The following is a 21,064-nucleotide window of genomic DNA, read 5'->3' on the forward strand; positions in this document are numbered from 1 at the left end:
AAATTTTGAATTCTACGACGCAACTGCAGATTGTAAAAGTTCTTTGACAAAACTTGTGATTTAATCCCACAAATGATCACATCATTGATGATTTTATTTTTTAAGTCGCCCAACTCATAGTCGCTAGATAAAAAGTTCTGAGATAAATTTTAGGTTAGGTTAGGTTATCAAGGCAATATTTTCTTACCCATAATGATGAAGATATTGGGGAAAGGATGCTGACGGACAATTTATGGCAGTGCAGTTTCTAAATGTGTTAGTTTTGTCGCAAAATTACTAATTGACAAAATGATTTTTTTACGAAAAGATATTTTCCCCATAGAAAAATCTAGTGTTTGTACCAACAAAACTTTGAAAGTGGTCAATTTTCATTTATTTCTTTTTAAATTAGATTATAAACACCACATATATGAAAAGCGTTTCGAATCTGATACCTATCTCAAACGTGAACAGAAAGTCTATTTCAACGATAAATTTCATAAACTTCTACAATGAGATTGCCCGAGATAGACAGATGGCGGAAAATAATAGAATAGTGTCTGAGTTTTGTCGATAATCGCTCCAAAGCGGTTTCTACCGTTCTGCGATTGACACGCAAAACGAATTGTTAACGGTTGGTCAGAAAATATTGTAATCGAAATATATGGCTTTGAATTTTTATTTTTTCTGAAATATATAAAGTAGTTAGACAATCTTGATTTACAAATGTGGTTTTTGAGTGGTTCACGACATTGAATTGGCAACACTGCTTTATTTAACAGCTGATATATTTTCGTTTCGCTCGTTTTTGACATTTTTTTACGGATAGACTTACATCAAACTAACGCTCACAAATTGTTGGAAGTTTTTATAAATTCATTCATTGTATAAATGGATTGTTTTTGGATCTCATTTACTCTTACTGTAATGTGCACCTGGTTAGACATCGAACTGGGGTTGTATCTTTCCACTTTATAGAAAATTTTATAAAAATATATTGGCTTAAAAGCTTCCAAGATTCAGCTTGTGCAGGAATTAAAGCCAAACGATCATCGTCAGTTTGGCAAATGAGCTGTAATACAAATTAATATCGATTTTGAATCTCCATTCAACTCGTGTGAAGCTCATTTTTTGTTGAATAGATATGTAAATAAACAGAATTGTTGGATTTGCTTTCCATCCAAACTCCATTACATACACATAAAATTACTGGTAAGCTTCTTGGTTTGGTAGAATCATTAGTTCATATTTCTTTAGAAATAATGATTGTTAGAATGTTACTGTCAATGGCGAAGAATATTGGGATATGAGTAGATATTTTTTCGTATCTTAATCAGCTAGCATTGATCTTGCTGATTCCAACAGGACGGAGCCACATGTCTCACAAAGCTCGTAAGAAACTTTTATTTAAAGAATAAGATCAAGTAATGGTCCAATATATTAGCTACCAACATCGCGTGATTCAACCCCATTGGATTATTTCTTTCGGAATTGTGTAAACAGTTATTTGGCGCTGCGCTAAGTCTGTGAAATCCAGATTACGACCAATGGCCGATATCATATTTAATTTAAACTTGTATAACTAGGAAAAAACACCATATACATACATAATACTTTTACTAAATTTTAAAATCGGTCACGTTTTTCTCAATTTTGATTTTGTTTACTTTTCTATACAACACAAAAAGTTCCTTATAAATGATATGTAAATGGATTTATTTCCGACGTTGTTTCAAACTCGTATACTATCAATGATTTAATGCTTTTATGGCACTGGATTTCGGGAATATTGCCTGCAATTTTGTAGAATTGCTCACTGTTTATGAAAGATAAACCGACGAAAAAATTGAGCAAAGTTTGCAGATATTCTTTTATAAAAAGGGTACAGAAGATTATGTCAGGATTTTTTGTATATTACGAGTATTTGAAAACTCGATGTAAGGTTCAGATTTTAATTGGAAACAATCATTTGTGTGAACACACTTACTTTTGACTCATATTGTCTTTAGTTCTTTCTCTCATTTTCACATATCAATTTTCTTTCAGCTTTTCGACTGTTTTAGGTGAAAATAATTAAATAATAACTCATACTCTTTTAACCATAATTTTCTCTCGTACAAATGCGGATTTCCCATTATTTTTAGCAAATTTACAGTTATTTTCATGTAATAGTTCTTTGATTGATAGTATTACGAAATCGTCCACTGATTCCGATCGTGAAGGCTGTACTGTGATGTTAATTGATCCTAAAGTTTGGTGAATGCTCCGGTTAAACGGCAACAAGTTCTTTGTATTGTTGTGGAAATCTGTTTACATGATTTTTTTTAAGGACAATCTCTATGAAGGTTTTTTTATTTGCTTACAGCAAATTAAATATTCCCCAAGAAATCGAACAAGTTTGATGATTCGTTATTTAGTAATAATTGAAAATAGAGATGTCATGGAAAAAAATCGACCATTATAAAATGAATGAAAGAATGGGTGAGACTATGGGAACAAAAAAGAAACCGTGGAAGACTCCGACGACGATGCTGAGATAAAGATTCCATATAAAGAACTGGTTAAAAATTAATCCGAATGGAGATAAACTAAACGTAAATATTTAGATAGAAATATTGACAAGAATTTTATGGATATTATAGAAAGAAGAAAAAATCTCTATATGTCAAACAATCAGATATCACGAAATGAGACACAGGCATCATAGGTTAACAATAAAACTTCAAAAATACAATAGTCGGAAAAAATCAATAAAAATGTATGCAGTATACCAAACAGAATGAAATAAAGACTAATATAAAAAATTTCATTAATAACATATCTTATGAACTTATTCTACCTCTTTTTTAAGACATGATCTTTTGGAGTTTCTGTATCATCTCTTTGGTAATCTTGGAGGTCTTCCTTTGACATTTCTGGCTATCCGATCATCATTTATCCGGTCCACAAATTTCTCTAATATCTCACAGGCTCAGTAGATTCATACTTAAATAGTTTTGTTCCAAAGAAACATTTTAGGCTCAAAAACTAGGTTGAAAACCAGTTGCACTTTCAATTCGTGAAGTATTTTAAACAAACCGAAAATGTAATTTATGATTATTGATATATATGATGTGTTACTCTTTTTCTTGTTAAACCGTCTTGATTTTAGGTACTTTATTCGAAAAAGCAGGTGTTGCTTATACTAATTTAACTGACTTTTAATGTACTATGTATTAGAAACAGATCAAAAAACGATTTATCTATCTAATAAACCGAATATAACATTTTGTAAATTGCAAGCATTGTGTAAACTAAGTACACATGAATTAAAATATTAATTTGAATGAATTTAAAACGTTAAGATTAATTTATTAACAATTTTACATCGCAATCCATTAAATTCCTATCAATACTGTATATAGAAATAAAACCGTTCCATCTGTTTCGTACGTTTCTTGTGGAAACGACTGTTCTAATTCTGATAACCAGAACTGCCATCCTCACGGTCAACTCTTGTAAGCCTCCACACGAGTGACGTTTTCTCAAACATACATAACAATATGACGTCAGAGAGTCTCCTCCGTGGGCGCACGCTCCAATTTCCACAGACTCACGGTCGCCGCGATCGAATGATGGAGCTGTAGACTGGGCGCAAGCATCAGTTCCTGCTCCGGTGACATTGGAGAAGAACGCGCGGGATCCGCATCAACGTAACGTTGGCGGCCATCTACTGCGTTGTGCACCTTGCAAGTGCCTGCAGGTGCACACCACCTCCTGGTGCGCGAGTTCTAGTGAGATCGCTTACTGAGACGACGTCGAAGTGTTATATAGGGACAATATATTGTTTTCGGTGGGTTTTTATTGAAGTTTGCGAATATTTATAACGGTGTTTGTTTGTATATTTCGTTTTTGCTTTGAGCGAGTTGATGTATACAATTTTCAAGAACACAAATTTTTGGCATGATTGGCAGTAACAGGTTTTTATTCGATTAATCGATTTTTTTCTTATGTGAAATAATCTTCATATAATATAATAGTTAATAAGAACTGAATCAAGAATACTTTTAACAATATTTCTTTTCATTAATTGTAGCATAATTTTTTTGAATATGTTTCAGAAGATACTTTTGGAACAAAATATTTTATTGTATTTTGTCTAAAATTGAAATAAAGTAAACTCTTGAAACCTATAATGAAATTATTGATTTTCAAAACAAAAGATATCGACGATTAGAGTACGAACAGATGTTTGAGATATTAACTGATGGAATAATGATTATATTCTTCCAAATTACCATTCATCGTATTTCATAAATGCACCAAAGATGTCTAATTTTCAAAATAAAATGATAAATTCCTCTTCCAAGAAACGAAAATATTATTTAAAGAAAACAAAGATACTAGAATGTAATTTTATATCCCTAATAGTAATAGGTCTCTCTATAGGATATTTATTGAAATAGAATGTCATTGATATCATCTGTTATTATTCATTTCAATTCTATTAACTTACGAATAAAAAACCGTTAGAGTTAAATTGGGACTTCTAGGAGATCATTCCACCCAATCCACCAATCGGGAAATTGTTCATCTAGCTATTGTCGAACGATTCACTTTGAATTCTCAATCAATCAGTTGCTAATTATACATACAGTACAATAAAAGCTTCCGCTATTTCAAAGTAGCTGTAATAATTTATGTTTCGTTGAAGATAATTATAATTTTCTTGATATATAATCTTAATTTGTAATTCTCTTTTGACGAAAAATGAATTTCGATCTATTTCAGTCTTTATATCATTGAAACTCAGAAAAGCTGCAAAATTATATTAATCAAAAGATCACCAACGTAAATATCTAAGTAAAAATACTGTTTTATTTTTTCTTAGTTGTTATATTTCCAAAATATGTAGCAGCCTTCAATGATTTGCAGTTCCATCAAAATTAATGTTAAATTGTTTAGGTCTTTTCTAATATTGACAGCTTTCTTGTTCCTATTTTTCTGATATTTTTTCCATTCCAAATCAAGACATTCTGAATTTTTTGTAATTGAATGTATAGTTAATGATATATCTTGTTTTGTTAATGGATTTAATTTTTTTATCGCACTCATGATATTTTAATCTATTTTCTAAATACTGTAATTTATGTCCTATATTATCAGCGCCACAATCATTACAAGGTACTTTGATATGTTATATTACTGCTTTTGTTTTTGGGTGTTTAGTTTCTAATTTAATTAAACTATTTTCATTTAATGCAGTTTTTGCTTTTTGCTGAACATCTAAATTAAGGATCTGACAGTTGGATATCTCTATCAGACAAACTTATAAGTACTCATGAAGTTGATTTTATATACCATTCGAGTGTTATGTTATATTATAGTTAATTTTTCATGTGACATCAAGAAAATCTATTGTATTATTTTGGTCGGTTTCGAATATGAATCGAAGTTTTTTATGATAAGAATTGAGTTTTTTATTTTCTAAAAACGTCCACTATTGATAGCTGCTAAACAAATACTAAAAAATATTTTTAAAGCAACTACCGCCATCTCTAAGTCAGGTTAGGTACCATCCTCGTATATAAGGAGATAAAAAGATGCCTTAAAAGGTGTTCTATTAGAAAAAACGTAGTTACATCCAATATATTAAACTTCATTTTCTGGAAACTTTTTGAAAAAGTTGGATTGTTAATAAAATTAACGAAGCGTTCAAATTATATTGAAAAACCCTACAAGGAATTCTCTGCAGTTTTAGATACTGAAGAATCGTAGAAGGGAGTTTTGATTAACTTTGCATCACGATAACGTCTCTTGCTTTCCACTCCATCACACCACATCATCTGACAAGACTCAACATTCTTTAGTAGGTCTATATTGTCAGAGAGATGGATAGCTTCTACAAGTATATGATATCAAAGATAACTTATAACTTCGTGAACATTTATTTATCTTTTTTAACAGTATATTGTTGAGATCTGAATATTAGCAAGGTTTTTGTTCTATAATTTCATAAGGATTATGCTAAAAAGCCACTGCTGGAATATAATACCTAATTATGAAAAATACAACAGCTCTATCCTTCTCAACTAGATTATGGACCAATTTATAGGAAATATACCGATAAAGGATTAAGTAACACGAATGGAAGAAATATATTTTCTTCTTCTTCTTCTTCCTGATCATACGTTATGACTTAGTCCTGTGTTTGATTTAATGGTTACCTAGCTGCAGCTGAGATGATGAAGACCAGCTTTCATACCATCTTGTAGGTGGTCGTCGTGGTGATCGGGATGTATTCGGTTTTTCTTCCTTTGCAATGTTTGCCAACCTGTCATCTGACATTCTGTCCACGTGGTCTATCCATTCCCATTGAAGATTTCTCGTTCATCTCACTACATCCTGGATATCACATATCTCCCTCATTTCATCATTTCTCTTGTGGTCAAATAATATTGATCTCATAGTTCGCATTTCAGAAGTTCTTAGTTATGGTGTTCTCTGCTGTGGTCTCTATCGCGTATGTCATTACTGGTCCCACACAAGTCTTGTATATTCAGACTTTGCTCCTAGTAGTCATATATTTATAGAAGAAATATATGCTGTGGCAAATGTTATGTTGAATAAGAAATACAATATGTTATAACGAAAATGTCTCTATGTCATATAACTGCTTGGAAAATATAAAAAAGATCCATAATAAGCTATGAAAATAAGACTACATAAGATATTCATAAACAATGCGGAGACAAGATTGAGTTAGTGGATACGACAGAGAAGATTCTAGCATTTCCGGAAGTATTCTATTTGCTTCTCATTTGCAGGAATGGAGCTAAAATATTTTCTATAGCACATTTTGTATCTTCAAGAAGAGCCAGATGTAGTGAGCAAAGCGGATGTGGACTAAAAGGAAGACTTATAGCAGCTAAAAACTCTCAACTCTCTTTCACGCACGGCGTGTTATTGTGATTAAGGAAAAATCTGTAGTTCCATATTTCAGGTCTCGTTTTCAGCGAATCGTTCCACAAACTCTCTATTTGTCCGAATAAGTTCTGTTTACACAGATTTTCTCCTTTTTTGAGTAAAAGGACTTATTCAACGTAAAACGTTCTTACCCAACTCATATCCACTATTAAAACCTTCATACCACTTGTAAATATTCTTAAACCATAGACAAATTTTGAGACTTCGTAAACTAGAAATAGAACTTGATGTGGCACTGCCAACATCTCACAAATATTTTAACATTTTGACAAAATGGATCTGGCTCAAACTTCTCATTGCTTTTCTCAACACGGGAGGATATGAGTTGAAATAGAAACATCGAAATAATACTGATATAGAATCCGTTCACTATATTTTTTGACCATATTGTTTTAGTTTTGAAATATATAGGAGATTGACCTCTTCATTAATGCAAAAAAGGTTAGGTAGCATTTATGTACATAAGTTAACGTTCTTTCCATAAACAAGTTCTATTTTTGGGTAATTGTATGACAACAATCATTTCATTTTTCAACACTAATTCAGTTAAATGGGGAGTGTAATTGATTAAAATTGTTGGTTTCAGGTGTGGTTTTGATGTGAGTTAACTAATTCAGTTCAAGTTTGATGTTATAAATTGTTAACAATTTCATCGGCCTCCTCTTTTTAACAGGTGAGTCATTCATTATTAATATCTCTGATTTCATTTATTATTGGTTACGTATTTTATATTAGAATCACTAGTAAAATACTCAAAACTGATCACAATTTTCCTCATCCATTTGTTATAAGTTTCAGTTTATAAATTTCAATTTCATCCCTTTACATTGCTGCTGACCCAAGTCTCTCTCAACCCCTTGCCTGATTTGGATGAATGAGGAGTATTTGTTTATATCAGTTTCAAACATTACTACGTATTAATCAACCCATACCCTGTTCCTATCAGATGCAAACATCGCTCTTAACGTAGAGCAATGAATATTCTTCAGCGAAAACAGTTGGTGACTACTAAAATGTAAATTGTTTAAATTTAAATAGAAACAAAACATAAAAAAATGAAAACTGTTGATAATTGATCAAATTAACAGCTGATCCGACCTATCCCTATCTCACACTATTTTGTTTTATATAGTTGGTAGCCATGTTTATATTAATTTTTAATTTAGTTCAGTTGGCAGGGGACAAGCACTCTTAGATATGTTGAAGTGACAGTGTAGCAGTGACACAAAAATTGTGACAGGCAAACGTGCTACAATTTGTAATTTTTAAGAACTTTTAAGTATTGAACAACAATCCTACGATTGTTCAGCAAGAGTTTTGTTAATCAAAACAAGTATCATTTCTTCATCATTTAACAACAAAGAACTCAAACCCACTAAAATAACAACAAAAACTCAAATTAATAATAAGACAATTAATAATATCCCATTATTTGACTTCTTTAACCAGCAAATTTTTCATGATTTATAGTTGAGCCAAACTACCTGGAAGATCGAGGAGTATATGGTTACCTGTAAGATCAAATACATTATTTGGAAAAAAACTGTTTCCAATCAGTTTTTATTATTTATTGATAAACGCATCAGTAAAAGTAACATTTAGTTTTACATCGCTGAAAGCCTTCTATTTTTGATTAAATAAACCTTTTAATGCTCAGGCTAAGAACTTTAACGTATTTACTTGATAGATAATTGATAGAAAATGAGCCTAACCTAACCTAGACTAAAATGGAATTTTTTTAACCGTTGTTGATATTCATTTCGATAGCTGTCGTCTTCACAGAATGAAGGTAAACTAAAACCTATTAACTTGACTTACCTATTTTTTTCCCGCGAAAAGTAATTCCAGCGGAAAAACCTTTTCATTGGGAAACTTTACATTTATTCCTGAACTACTAAACTATAAAGTGAGCAGTATGAAATAGGCCGTTTGTCCCTGTTTAAAATGTTCGTACATTTTTCATTCCTCCTATATTTTAAATGAGCTATGTGTCCCTTTAACCAGACATTAACGTATCACTTAGTCTGCCCCATATAGCAAGTTAGTCAAGAATTTCAGTATTCTCCCAGGGTATAGTACAGGTAGATACTTAATAATTAATTGCCAATCAAAAATATATCCAATTGTTGGATAATATATCCAATGGAAACCTATTTCTTTTTTTTATTTCCAAATGATTTTCTATGTGAACTTGTGGTTTTCTTGGAGTTTTTCGTGCTGTAAATTGTATATTTTCCAGCACCAAACGTACTACTATTATAACGTAACGAAGAAGATTGATTCCATGGTTAAAAAGTTCTATGGGTCCCATTTGAATTGAAAATTACTCAAGTTTATCGATATCTTATTTTTAATTCATTTCTATTTGATAAAATAATGTTATTTCTTATATAATCTTATAGTTATCTATCCAGAAACCTTGGATGTTATCCTTTTGCATTAATCCAGGATTTACAGCTGGAAAAGGGACTTAGTGAACGGCTCACATACTAGCGATAATTGCCTGAGAGATCGAAGTTTCGTTCGAAATAGAACAAACACTCTTTGTTTGTTCGAACTTACAAATCATGTCCTGAACCTAAAAGTTTGAAGTTTAACGAGTCCGAAAAGAGTTCATTGTATAGCTAGCTAGAGCTGGAATTTATCAAGAAATTTCTAAGCCGAGATAGCTTTGAGAATTACGGAGTTACAAATGATGAATGTTGTGTTCCAGAAGGATAATGTAGCAACGAAACGAATAGATTTGTGAAATGTTTCGTATGTGCGTGATGAGAATTGAACAAAATCAGTTAATTATTGTAGAGTTTAGATCAACAACTGAATTAAACAATAATTTTACGAAGAAATAAACAATTATTGGAGGAAAGTATCACGCATTAAGGAAAGGGAGAAAATTCCCAAATAGCGACTGCGTTTGAAGAAAAAGAAATTACTTTTCTATCAGGACAACGTGCTTTTCTTTCGACATGACTAAATTTTACGAATTGCACCGACCTTGCTCACCAGATCTGAACCTCGGCGTCTTTTTCCTGTTTCTTAACCTCAAAATTTCACTTGCAGGGCGTTATAGTCTATTATGAAGAAAAAGGCAATAATTATATTGAAAAAAAAATGATTATGCAAGAAGTCTTGTTTCTTTGTTAGACTGGAAACTCTTCAGACACCCTTGTAGTTTTCGAATGAACTTTAGTAACCTTTTTGTCTGTTAGAAGTTAGAAGAATACATAATAGTCAGTTAATATTATAAATCATCTATGTAATGAAAGTCGAATATAAATTTCCCTTTTTCCAATTTTGTTGTAAGACTAGTAGAATACGAGATCGGTGAAGCTACGAATCGTGTTAAACAAAAAGAAATATTGGGTCGGAATACATAGAATGACTCTTGAGACACGATGTGGAGCGAGATAAAAACCAAAAGCTGTAGCTTTGTGAAAATATGGTCTTTGTGTTATGTACTCAAAAACGACTATACTTCAAGGATCTTGACTTAAAGACAAACAAAAGACTCAGTTAATTTCAACTTGTTTATATCGATAAAAAAATTCATTCAATATACAATATATTAATACGAGGGGTAGTCACAAGAAAAACTTACAAATCACAGCATGTGAAATCGAAATAATGTGGAGGTGTAGGGTTCTTCAAAAATAATTTCACATCTTAAAGTTGAGTCTTCGAACTTATGAGACACTCTACAATAATGTATGATTTCCATGCCATGAAGAAACATTTGAGACGGTGAGAGCTAAAAAAATTGATTTATTTTTTGGAGCACCCTAGTGGAGAAATGGTGTTTTCCGGGGTAGATATATATTTCACTACTTATACAGCTGATGTGCAGATAAGTAAGCTCCCAGAACATTTAGATCGATTGAAATGGCAAGAAATTAATATGGTGCGTGATAATTGATTTTTATGTGTTCGTAATTGATATACATGGACTAATCCTGGAATTTTATACCTATTTGTAAAGTTTTTTTTAATCGTGGAGATAGGATTTAGAAAGGAAGAATTTTTTTAGCTGCGTTTGTATGAAATCTGGAATCACCCTTCCTACAGCTCAGATTTTGAAACCCATTAAAGAGTGATGTCAAAACATCCGCTGATATCTGGCTCTTAATAGAAAGGAACCTGATTTTTGTTAATATACCTATTAGATGCCTAAATAAATAGGCCAATTTTATACAAGAGTGATGGACACTTATAGCTCCCACCGTAGAAACTCTTGTCAAATTTCATAAGTTGTTCTAAAGATATTTTAAGTGATCCTTTCAAGCTCAAACGTTGGTGTCTTTGCTCGTTAATAATCCCTTGTGCATGATTGAATCTTCCCTAAAGAACACTATTAAATTTGTGAAATGGAGTGTCACTTTTTTTTAGTACAGAAAATGTTTTTCCATCTAGTGAATCAGAAATATTTTCTCTCATATTTGACTACTAAATTCGAACCTTCGTACTTTTTCTGTAGTTTTCTTCCCAGTCTCTGTGTATAAACTTTACATAAATATAAATATTAGTAAGTTAAGTTTTTCTATAAACACCTTGTATTACTTAAATTATAACGACTATGAGGTTTTTCTAATAGTTGATAATAACATATAATTCAGTACTTAAAGTTTATTATCACACCAAAAACGTAATTAGGAAACGGAAGTGTGTACATAATTAGAATTCTTTCGATAGACTAAATTACAAATCACTGTCTAAAATTACTCTTCAAATACTTATTGTACTTTCGAAAGATTGAGTGCCTTTGATGTTGGTTAATTGAAAGTATAATTGAGTTTGAAGTGAATGGTAAATGAAGGAAAAATTAGAAGTTTAAGACAGTCAAACAAAACTTCTAGGATGTCCTGACAGGAAAAGAAAATCTTGATTGATAAGTAATACATCGATTTTTCTTCCACTTCCACTGAATATTCGCTGACGGATCAAGAATCTTAAAATAGAATTTTTCTTGGATACAAATTAAACATTTTTTGTCTCTAATTATGGTTATGTTTTAAATAAACATGAACAACAAAATGTAGAAAATTTTTTATCATTTATCAATAAGGATGAATGCATTATACTGTCTTAGTTCTACGTCTAATTCAATTTCAGGTAGTCCTTTCGGAAACAAATTTCTTGGGCACCTACAACAATTTGTTTGAGGAGTATCAAGCTCACAGTAAATGCCGTTAAGCCACGACCTGGATCAGTTAATCTTTCTTTCTGACAATTGACGTACGATCCTTGTAGCCGACCACTTTTTCACCTTCGTTTAAGAAAATAGCTGAATTATTCATGACCTTTCTGCTATTTCGTCGAAAGAAAAGAATAACCAGACTCCAGAAATTGAGGAAGTTGTACTTTTATTGAAATCAGAATAGTTTATGTTTTCGAATCAAAGCAATGAAGCGAAATAAAAATGATAAAAGTTTAATATAATCACAAAATTTATAGAAACTTGAAATTATTCTGATTACGAAGGTTGCTTTTTAAGTTTTGAGATAGTAATATGAATTTATTGTTTTTCAAAATATTCTCCATTAAGATCAATACAATTCTCCATTCGTTTGAATCAATTATGGCATTCCATTCCGATTGAGAGCCGATTTATTATTGTTACTTAATAGCATTTGCTTAAAATTGTTCTTTTTTGGCTTTTTTGTGCAAATTCTCCATTCCAGTTGATATTTATGCCCATAATAACGATCTGTATGGATTGAAATTTTATAAAACTAATCAATTAGTGTTTATTGAATTTAAGCCAATATACAACGAGAAAAATGAGTAGTGAAAACTGATTTTCCTTAGATTTGAAATTAAACTTTTATCACTTTTATTAAATATCTAAAACATCGATTACTTTCACTAGAGTGTACATATAAAATCTAGTGAAACCAAGCAAATCTTTCATAATTCAAGGAGAAAATTATCTTTTTGTCCTATCCAATTAATCTACTCGAAACCGATTTATAAACGATCTTCTCTGTACCTGTCGATCCATTTTGAATAGTTGATTAGATTTATTTAAGCCATAAATAGTCGCTACGAAACTATCAGACTTCCTCAAACGTATATCATAAGATCGATATCCTAATAATAAGCTTGGAAAAAATTATAAAAGAAGTTCTGAAAATACTGACGTGGAGTTATACCAAGTATTTTTAACCCTTCCAAACGTTAACGTTGGGAAAATATCGAATTGAGTAAGAAAATGTAGAAAAAAAGTATTTTTAATAAATCAAAAAGTCAGATTAGGCCATATATATCACCGTAAACTTATATATGGATCTGACTATATAGGTCAACGAAACAAAACCAAAGTCATGTCATCATTTCCAACAAGCAATAGAATTGGTAACATTAGAAAAAATATAACAGTGGACTATATTATTATAGGGTGATATAGCTTTTTATCTATCTATAAAGAATAATATTACTTGTAAACAGAAGGTACTATGGGACTTCAAACACAATTTGACAGATGAAACCAAGTTATTTCAATAATTTCGCAATGAATATTTCCCTCTAAGAAGATAAATTATGAAACTGTAGTTATATCTTTTGATTATAACAAAAATTCTAAGATGTACATGTTGATAAAGTTCATAAAAATGGCAAAAATGAGATGCTTCCAATTAGAAGCTAGAGCTCTAGAAAGTCAGAATTTACAATGGGTTGTTGAGCTAGTGAATAAATCAGAATGTTTGTTCTCCTTTTTGTTTAGGAGCAACTTGTAACTATCAGGTCGATAAAACGCTAACCCAAAGAATGGCAACGCTGGAGAAATATGAAATTCCACATCATTGGTTTACAGGTTTTATGTTTATTAATTTACGTAGTCGGAACTTAGCTCGCAACATATTGGAAATGATGTTTTGAAAAGATGACACGCAGAATTAATTCACTATCTATAATTTTGAATAATTTTTTAAGTCCTATAATGTTGGGGCTGAAGCTTACTGTCATAATGACGTTTTGTACATCGTTTTCTACTTCTAAATAATAAACTTTCAGTCTTTACCCAAATTAAATCTCGTCGCTAAACATACATAAGCTCTATGACTAATTTTGTTTTCAAATGCAGCTGATTTGAACCTTTGATTATTCCTAGTATCAAAAGTTTCTTTTATTTTAGTTCTAGTATTACCTATTAAAGAAAATCGTTTTCTTCCGTTTGCGGGAAGCCAGAAAACTGATTATAGACACTTAACTTTAATTGGGGTTTTCCCATTTCGTACATTTTCTTAAGTAATCCTCTTAGTTCTCATATTACAACTAGAAGTTTCTTACTCAAACCAAAATTCCAGATAATATTTTATTTCTCAGATTACATATTGTTTTATAAGCTTGCAAGGTTAAAAGTCCTGTTTAACCTCCTATCAGTTCTGATCACCATTTCTTTATGAATCTTCCATTATTATGGGCTTCTGTTGATGGGTGGATTACCGCATTTATCTGGTTCCCGAGATATATGAAAAAATACATACGTTTTTTTATGAATTGCAATAATTCAGACTGGATATGATATTTACCTTCAAAGATTATAATAAATGTTGATTTTTTTGTGGAGGTTCTCGGCGACTTGTTGTTCTATTTTTAATGATTTTGACACCAACAAAAAATTCAATAGAGTTTCTGTCGTTTGCAACACAAAATTTTCTGCTTCAAAATATTACAGACCTTCAAGTTATTCACAAGAAATCGAGCGATAGAATTAAAAAATATGAAATTAACTACTCAAACTCCCTGCTTTCAACACTTCTTCATTCAAACATTATACACCCACTAATAACCTTCTATACAATTTAACATTTGATTTTAGATCTCTTTGACAATTAGACCAGGGTCGATAATTTTGGAAACAAAATTAGCATGTTTAAAACCCGATAGGTATTTTACAATTTCAAACAAATCGGCAAGTTTTATAATTAAATTTATGTACAGAAAATGCGATGGAAACTTAAAGTTAAATAATCAGAGTTTAAAGAATTCTAATCCGCACGCCCATCAAAACATGCTTAATAATTGCATTCAAGAGATGAAATCATGGTATATCTCATGGGATAACAACAGTTGCATCTTGAAAAGATACGTATCACGCTCTCCAACATACCAAATCCTATTTGAAAGAAGATTACTTCTTGGTACACGTAATATTTTCCAAGCTTTGTCGCTTTCTGAAATAGAATTCAAGCAGAATCTATATAAGAAATTTATTCCGACTAAGACACTCTTTATATGAAATTTAATATGATGTAATAAATTTTTTTTCATTGTATTGATAGCAAAATAAACGTCGGGCTCTAGCGGTAATCCCTTGAGATCATATTAGACGTCTATATAAATCAAGTTTCCGAGGAGGATTAGTAAATGCAAAAAAACCTAAAGGTTTAGCTACTACTTACCAAAATTGGAATAAAAATGTCAATTACTTGAAATAAGCTGTAGATTTGGTAGATTTATGATGATTTTCGCCGTATACAAATGCCAAACATGATTCTATATTCATAGTAAACCCTATTTACCATTAAAAATCCATCGTCCTTCTAAATTTGATCGCCAAGGACTATAAATAAAGTGAAAGTTTTAGTAATTTTGTAATTAGAGGTTTTAGTAAAGTTAATCCATTATTTTGGCAAGTAGAAATATTTCATTTTTCTCATTTACATATCTTTTTTTAAAGACTCATGAGAAGTAGTAGAAAAAGTTGTAGCTGAAAGCTAAGAAAGAACAAGTTCACCTTAAACTCCCTTCAAGCTCCCTTCACGATGCGTGAAGTTAAAAATATTTGGCAAATTAGGATAATTTTGGTTTGTGTAAGCTCTACAAAGAAAAAGAAAAAATTATATAAACTCAACGAGCTTGAGCATCTGCTGCAACAAAAACAACAATAAAGAAAATCTGTTGAGCTAAAGTAGAATAAAAAAGAGGGATTAGACGTGCCAGAAAAGCTAGTTAAATGAGGTAGAATGAGACTTAGAAAGAATTAAAGTTGAAAATTGAGAATACAGGGTGAAAGGAGCTGTGTGGTAAAGGAGTCCAAGGTCCTTTATAGATTTTAGAGCAGAGGAGTAACTATGTAAATAAGAAGCGGTGCAATCATTCTTACAAACAGTTTCACAAATACAGATGTTTCTAAACGTTAAAAAAACAATTAATTGATTAGAAAAAAGTTCGAGGTAAATTCGTTTTCTCATTAAGAATAATAATAATAATGACTTAATGGGGTTGCGGAGCAAACATGCTGTTTAGATCCTCTTGTTGTAGTGAATCAGTCCTCATAGTCTATATCTACACCTTTTCGCTTATTTCCCGCCACAACTTCCTATTTTTCTGCTAGTTTTCAAGTCGTACTCTGCTCAGATTCTCCTCCACCTATTTTAACCATTTTGTCCTATGTCTACCGCGTCTTTTTGTACCATTTCATCATATTGAATGCTATAGATCTTGTTCTTTCCCTTCATGCATGCCCCAACCACTTAACTTTCTGAGCTATGATTTTTTTTCAACGTCTTCGTCGCTGAATTCTTCTGTTATTTCGTTCTGATAATCTTTCTTTGCGTACTTCTCAATGTTTCTTCATCATTTTTTGTTATTATCATTACTGGTTCAATCATCTGGACACCCCATCCATTTTCCCTCTGTAACTATCTCATCTAACCTGATGTCTATTTTAGATCAATGGCCTGTTGAAAATAGATGAAGAGCATCTTTATGTCTATTTTTTGCGCATGTAGTTTTCCTATTGTTTGTTTTCCTGTATAAATTTGAAATATAGTTTTAATCTCTGTCTAAGTAATAAATAAATTATGAAAGTAGGGAGATCCCGTCAAAAATAAATGACTGTTATCGAAATGGGCTTAATAGCAGACGGAAAAGTCGATAATTGATGTAATTTACACGCTATTTCATGCTGGTACACGCAAATCATGGAAATATATTGAAGGAAAGGTCAAGGTTTTAACTCGATTGCCAATATTTGAAAATTTGAACTCAAGTTTAATCAATGCTTGTATTTTTTAGTTTTGTGTTGTGTGCTGTGCTGTTATACCTTGGTTAACTTAGTTTCAACAATAACAAAATAATTGAAGATGACAAATTTTGGCTTTCCAATGCTAAGTGCAGGAAATGATATATTTACTCCTATTTGTTGAAAATTTTTCAATAAGGTAGCCAAAATATCTTCATAATTTTATCCCTATTAATTTACCAAACATTCTTCAACAACCTTTTTCAATGACTTTCCAGCAGCTTTTCGATTAACATATACGAGACTTTTGAAATAAGGATCTTTTAAAACTTTAGGGATCTGTGTACCAATAAATATTTCCTTTTTTTCGTTCATAATATTTGGAAATATTGTTTGTAAATACCTGAATGCATCATTATTTTATAATCGTGCCCCCTACCTAGATGTATTGAAATTCTACTTTTTATTAACCATGGAATCAGTTTGACGTTTGTTTTTTACATCCATTTTTATAGCAAGCGGTTTATTTACATTATTTGTACGTATCCTGGCAGAAACTCTGGTATACTGCCTCACGATCCTCAAATAACACCTATTTTCAAATTTATCCTACTTTACCCTCACCCCCGAACTATGTATTCAAAAACACAACTTCGAAATTTTACTCAGCAAGTATCCTTAGAATGAAGACTGGTCATAGGAGATATCCCGCCCATATTGCCAGGTTAGGTATTATACAATCATCAGTCTGTACCTGTGATGATAATTCTTGTGCTGATCTCAAACACATTTTTTTCGAATGCAATTACTTGTTAAACAAAACTACTCCCTACCTCTGAATCTCACACACCTTTTGAGCGTAGATAGCCGACAGACTTTGGATCTATTGGTAAATTTTATCAAAGATACTAAAATTAATCTTTAAGTAGTATCATCGAATAATTCTGTGGCTGATGGACTTACTTCCAAGCCATTTACTTTCACTCACTCACTCACTCACTACATTATTTCTTTTGGATTATTTCTAGGAAGTTCTATTTATTTCTATGTTTTGTTTCTTTATGTTTCTAGAATTCTTCGTTTGGATATATAAGCGGGTTCGTTTGGCGCAGTTCAGTTCAGTTTATAATAAATAATCTTAGTGAATAGCAAAGTAATCGAAGAATTTAAATAAATTATTTATGTTAGTTAAGTGATAGTGATAAGTGAATTATTATAAGTTAGTTTAGTGTAGTGTATAGTATTCAAATAAATTGATAACGTAACAGACAGTGTTTATTAATTATCCCCACGAATAGAAATCGTACAAATAAAGAAGAAAAACATTACAGTTATTTGTGTTTAGCCTCTTCACAAAGTTTTTCCCTCTTCCTATGATGTACAAATTGTATAATCGTTTCGAATAGGCTAGTCTTTTCCTATGTAATGATGGATTCTGTCCCTGTAGATAAATCAAGCAATAATATTTGGTAAATCCTTCTTGTTAACTCAATAACAAACCTATGAGTAGGAGGTGGCTGCACCCTTTATATTGATGTTTTTCATAATTTAATAATTTCATTAATGTTAAAAATTCTCTACAATTTACTGAGTGTCCTATTAGTGCAGTTCTTATTGCCGTTATGCCCAAAAAGAGCTTTCAGATTGTATTTATAAAAGTGTCATTCTGTTTTATTATACAGAGGATATCTCAACAGTAATTTCGTCAATTTGTATGCCTCAATTTAATAGTTAAGACTAGTTTATCTACTTCTATGAATAGTACAATTGTTTTACTCTCTTTTAATCACCTTCTTTTTAGTATTGAAAGTAGTTTGATCAGTACAAATATCACCAATAGTACAACAAATTTCTATTTATCGTGTTTGAAGTGTTTTTAACTACAATGTATTTGTTAAATCATATAGAGTAGAACGCAGATCGTCTTTTGCTTAATTAGTTTGCAAATAGTGGGAAAAAATTGAGTTTGAAAATTTCTACATTCAGACGTAGCTAATAAAAGTATGTTAAAGAACTTTGAAGTATGAAAAAATCCAATCAATGTTTTAAATTTCATGAATTGTTGAATTCTGTGCTGTTAAGGAAGCTCCATACTAGTCGTAGTTAACAAAAATGCCGTGATAATAACATGAACGTATTGTTCTCTTTGAAACATAAATTTCCTGCGTTTTGTTATCCCCGTATAAAATAATGCCCATGAAAATTATAAATTATCGGTTTGTAGTTGACAACAATGCCAAGATTCTAATTCCCCCGTTAGGATAGGACAACAAAAAACTTCCCACAATTCCACGAATTTTATTCGCTGACCTCATTTCAGAATTTCCCAACGAAAAGATTACACCCCTCTCGGTGGCGCACAAAAAATGCGTCAGAGATTAAATATGAAAATTGTTACAAAAACGAAAGTCATTAATTCATTAATGAATCAGATTCAATACGTTTTATCGATTAATTGGATCAGCAATAAAATGTGCCGTGTTAGGTACTAGAAAAATATGGAAAATGATTGATAAGTATGACATATATCTGGTTTTTCTCTCATCAAAATAACGATCAGCATTATAGAAATGATGATAGAAACAGATACTGCAATTTCAGGACATTTTTATCTCGACGAAAAAGCCGGAGTAGTTTACAGGACGACATTGATATTTGGCTTCTATGCCAACTTGAAATCGCTTGCGAAGGAAATTTTTAGATATCGAAAGATGGAAAAAGGTCAATTTATTTTTATATACTGAGTAATGTCGCTAGAAAATGACATCAGAAAAGTTCTCATCTATAAAAAGAGAGATACAAGAATGGTTGCAGAAGTCCCTGGCCTGACCTAGAGATGGCGTTATTTGCTTAAAAAATATCAGTGTATTACAAAGTACACAATCTATACAGCAAATGTTTAAAGTTTGTAGACGCCTAATTTTTTAGTATTTGTTTGGCAACCATCAATAGTGAACTTTTTCAGTGAGTTTGTAATTGGTGATTGTTATGTAATACTACACTTTTATTTGAAAGACCTTAGCCCGACCAATATAAAACCTAAACTAGATTCTACTCCGCGCAGTGGTCGACCAAATGAGGTGACCACTCCAGAAAGTTGAAGAAAATCCACAAAGCGGACAGGAGAAAGCTGTGCCGTGTTTGCTCATAAAGGAACAAAAACAGCGTCGTGATGTTTCCATCGAGTGTTGGGCATGGTTTTAAAGAAATAAGGTCGAATTTTTCGCTGGTTCATAGCAATGGATGAAACGTGAGTCCATCACATCACACCCCAAACAAAATAGCAATCAAAATAATAGATTGAAAAAGGAAAACCGGCTCCGAAGAACGTTCCATCTGCAGGCAAGGTCATGGCGTCGGTTTTTTAGGATGCGCGTGGGATAATTTTCATTGACTACTTTGAAAACTAAAAACTATTAACGGCGGGTATCGAGCGGAAAGGAGAATACGTTGCAAAATAAATATATTTTTCAGTGTTTTCTTTGTTGAGGTAGGTTCTTCTGGGACAAACCTCGTATAAAACAAAATATGAATACAAAAAACCCCAAAAAACCCAAGCATAAAAAATTTTAAGTAAGACAGAAGAAAATAACAAAAAACTTTTTAAAAACAAGTACATTAACCAATCTAAAAAATGACTGACAATTGGGCTTGAAAGAGAAGAAAAATGAAGAATAAATTTTTGATAGTGACAAGAGGCAGTCATAAAATTGTTAATATGTGATTTTTCTTATTATTCAATGAATATTAGCTCTACAGAAAGAAAGAATAAATGTCGTGGATTATTTATATATATTTTAACCATTAAATGGAAATTCGAAAAAAACATTTTTTAACAAAACATCTGTCGTTAGCGAATTCCGATCTTCAATTCAGTGAGACGTGGAATTGAAATTTGAATATATATTTGAAATTTATGTTTTCGTTTAAGCACGACTTGAAGTAGATTCAAATTTCAGTTCCAGCGTTCGTATCTAGCTCGCTATTTTAATGGAAATACGTCGAGATATTATTTTTTTCTCAGAATAATGATTATAAGAAAACTGAGTTTATAAACAAAGTGAAATTTTGAAAGGTATCTAAAGAGCGCAGTCTGCAAAAGAAGCTACTGTGAAATCACACAATATATCTATTCTTTTGGAAAATTATTCTTCA

At 31.4% G+C, this 21,064-nt stretch overlaps 1 protein-coding gene across 1 annotated transcript in view; it reads left to right on the forward strand.

Annotated features, from left to right (window-relative positions):
* The first annotated feature begins 3,621 nt into the window (after positions 1-3,621).
* The window catches only part of LOC130441623 (G-protein coupled receptor 52), a 48,264-nt gene continuing 30,821 nt past the window's right edge, over positions 3,622-21,064 (forward strand). The window contains exons 1-2 of the mRNA XM_056775383.1: positions 3,622-3,811; positions 7,532-7,618. The gene's annotated coding sequence lies outside the window, so the exon portion shown is untranslated. The remainder of the gene's footprint in view (positions 3,812-7,531; positions 7,619-21,064) is intronic.

This window comes from Diorhabda sublineata, chromosome 3 (assembly GCF_026230105.1).
Source record: "Diorhabda sublineata isolate icDioSubl1.1 chromosome 3, icDioSubl1.1, whole genome shotgun sequence".
Lineage (NCBI taxonomy): Eukaryota > Metazoa > Arthropoda > Insecta > Coleoptera > Chrysomelidae > Diorhabda > Diorhabda sublineata.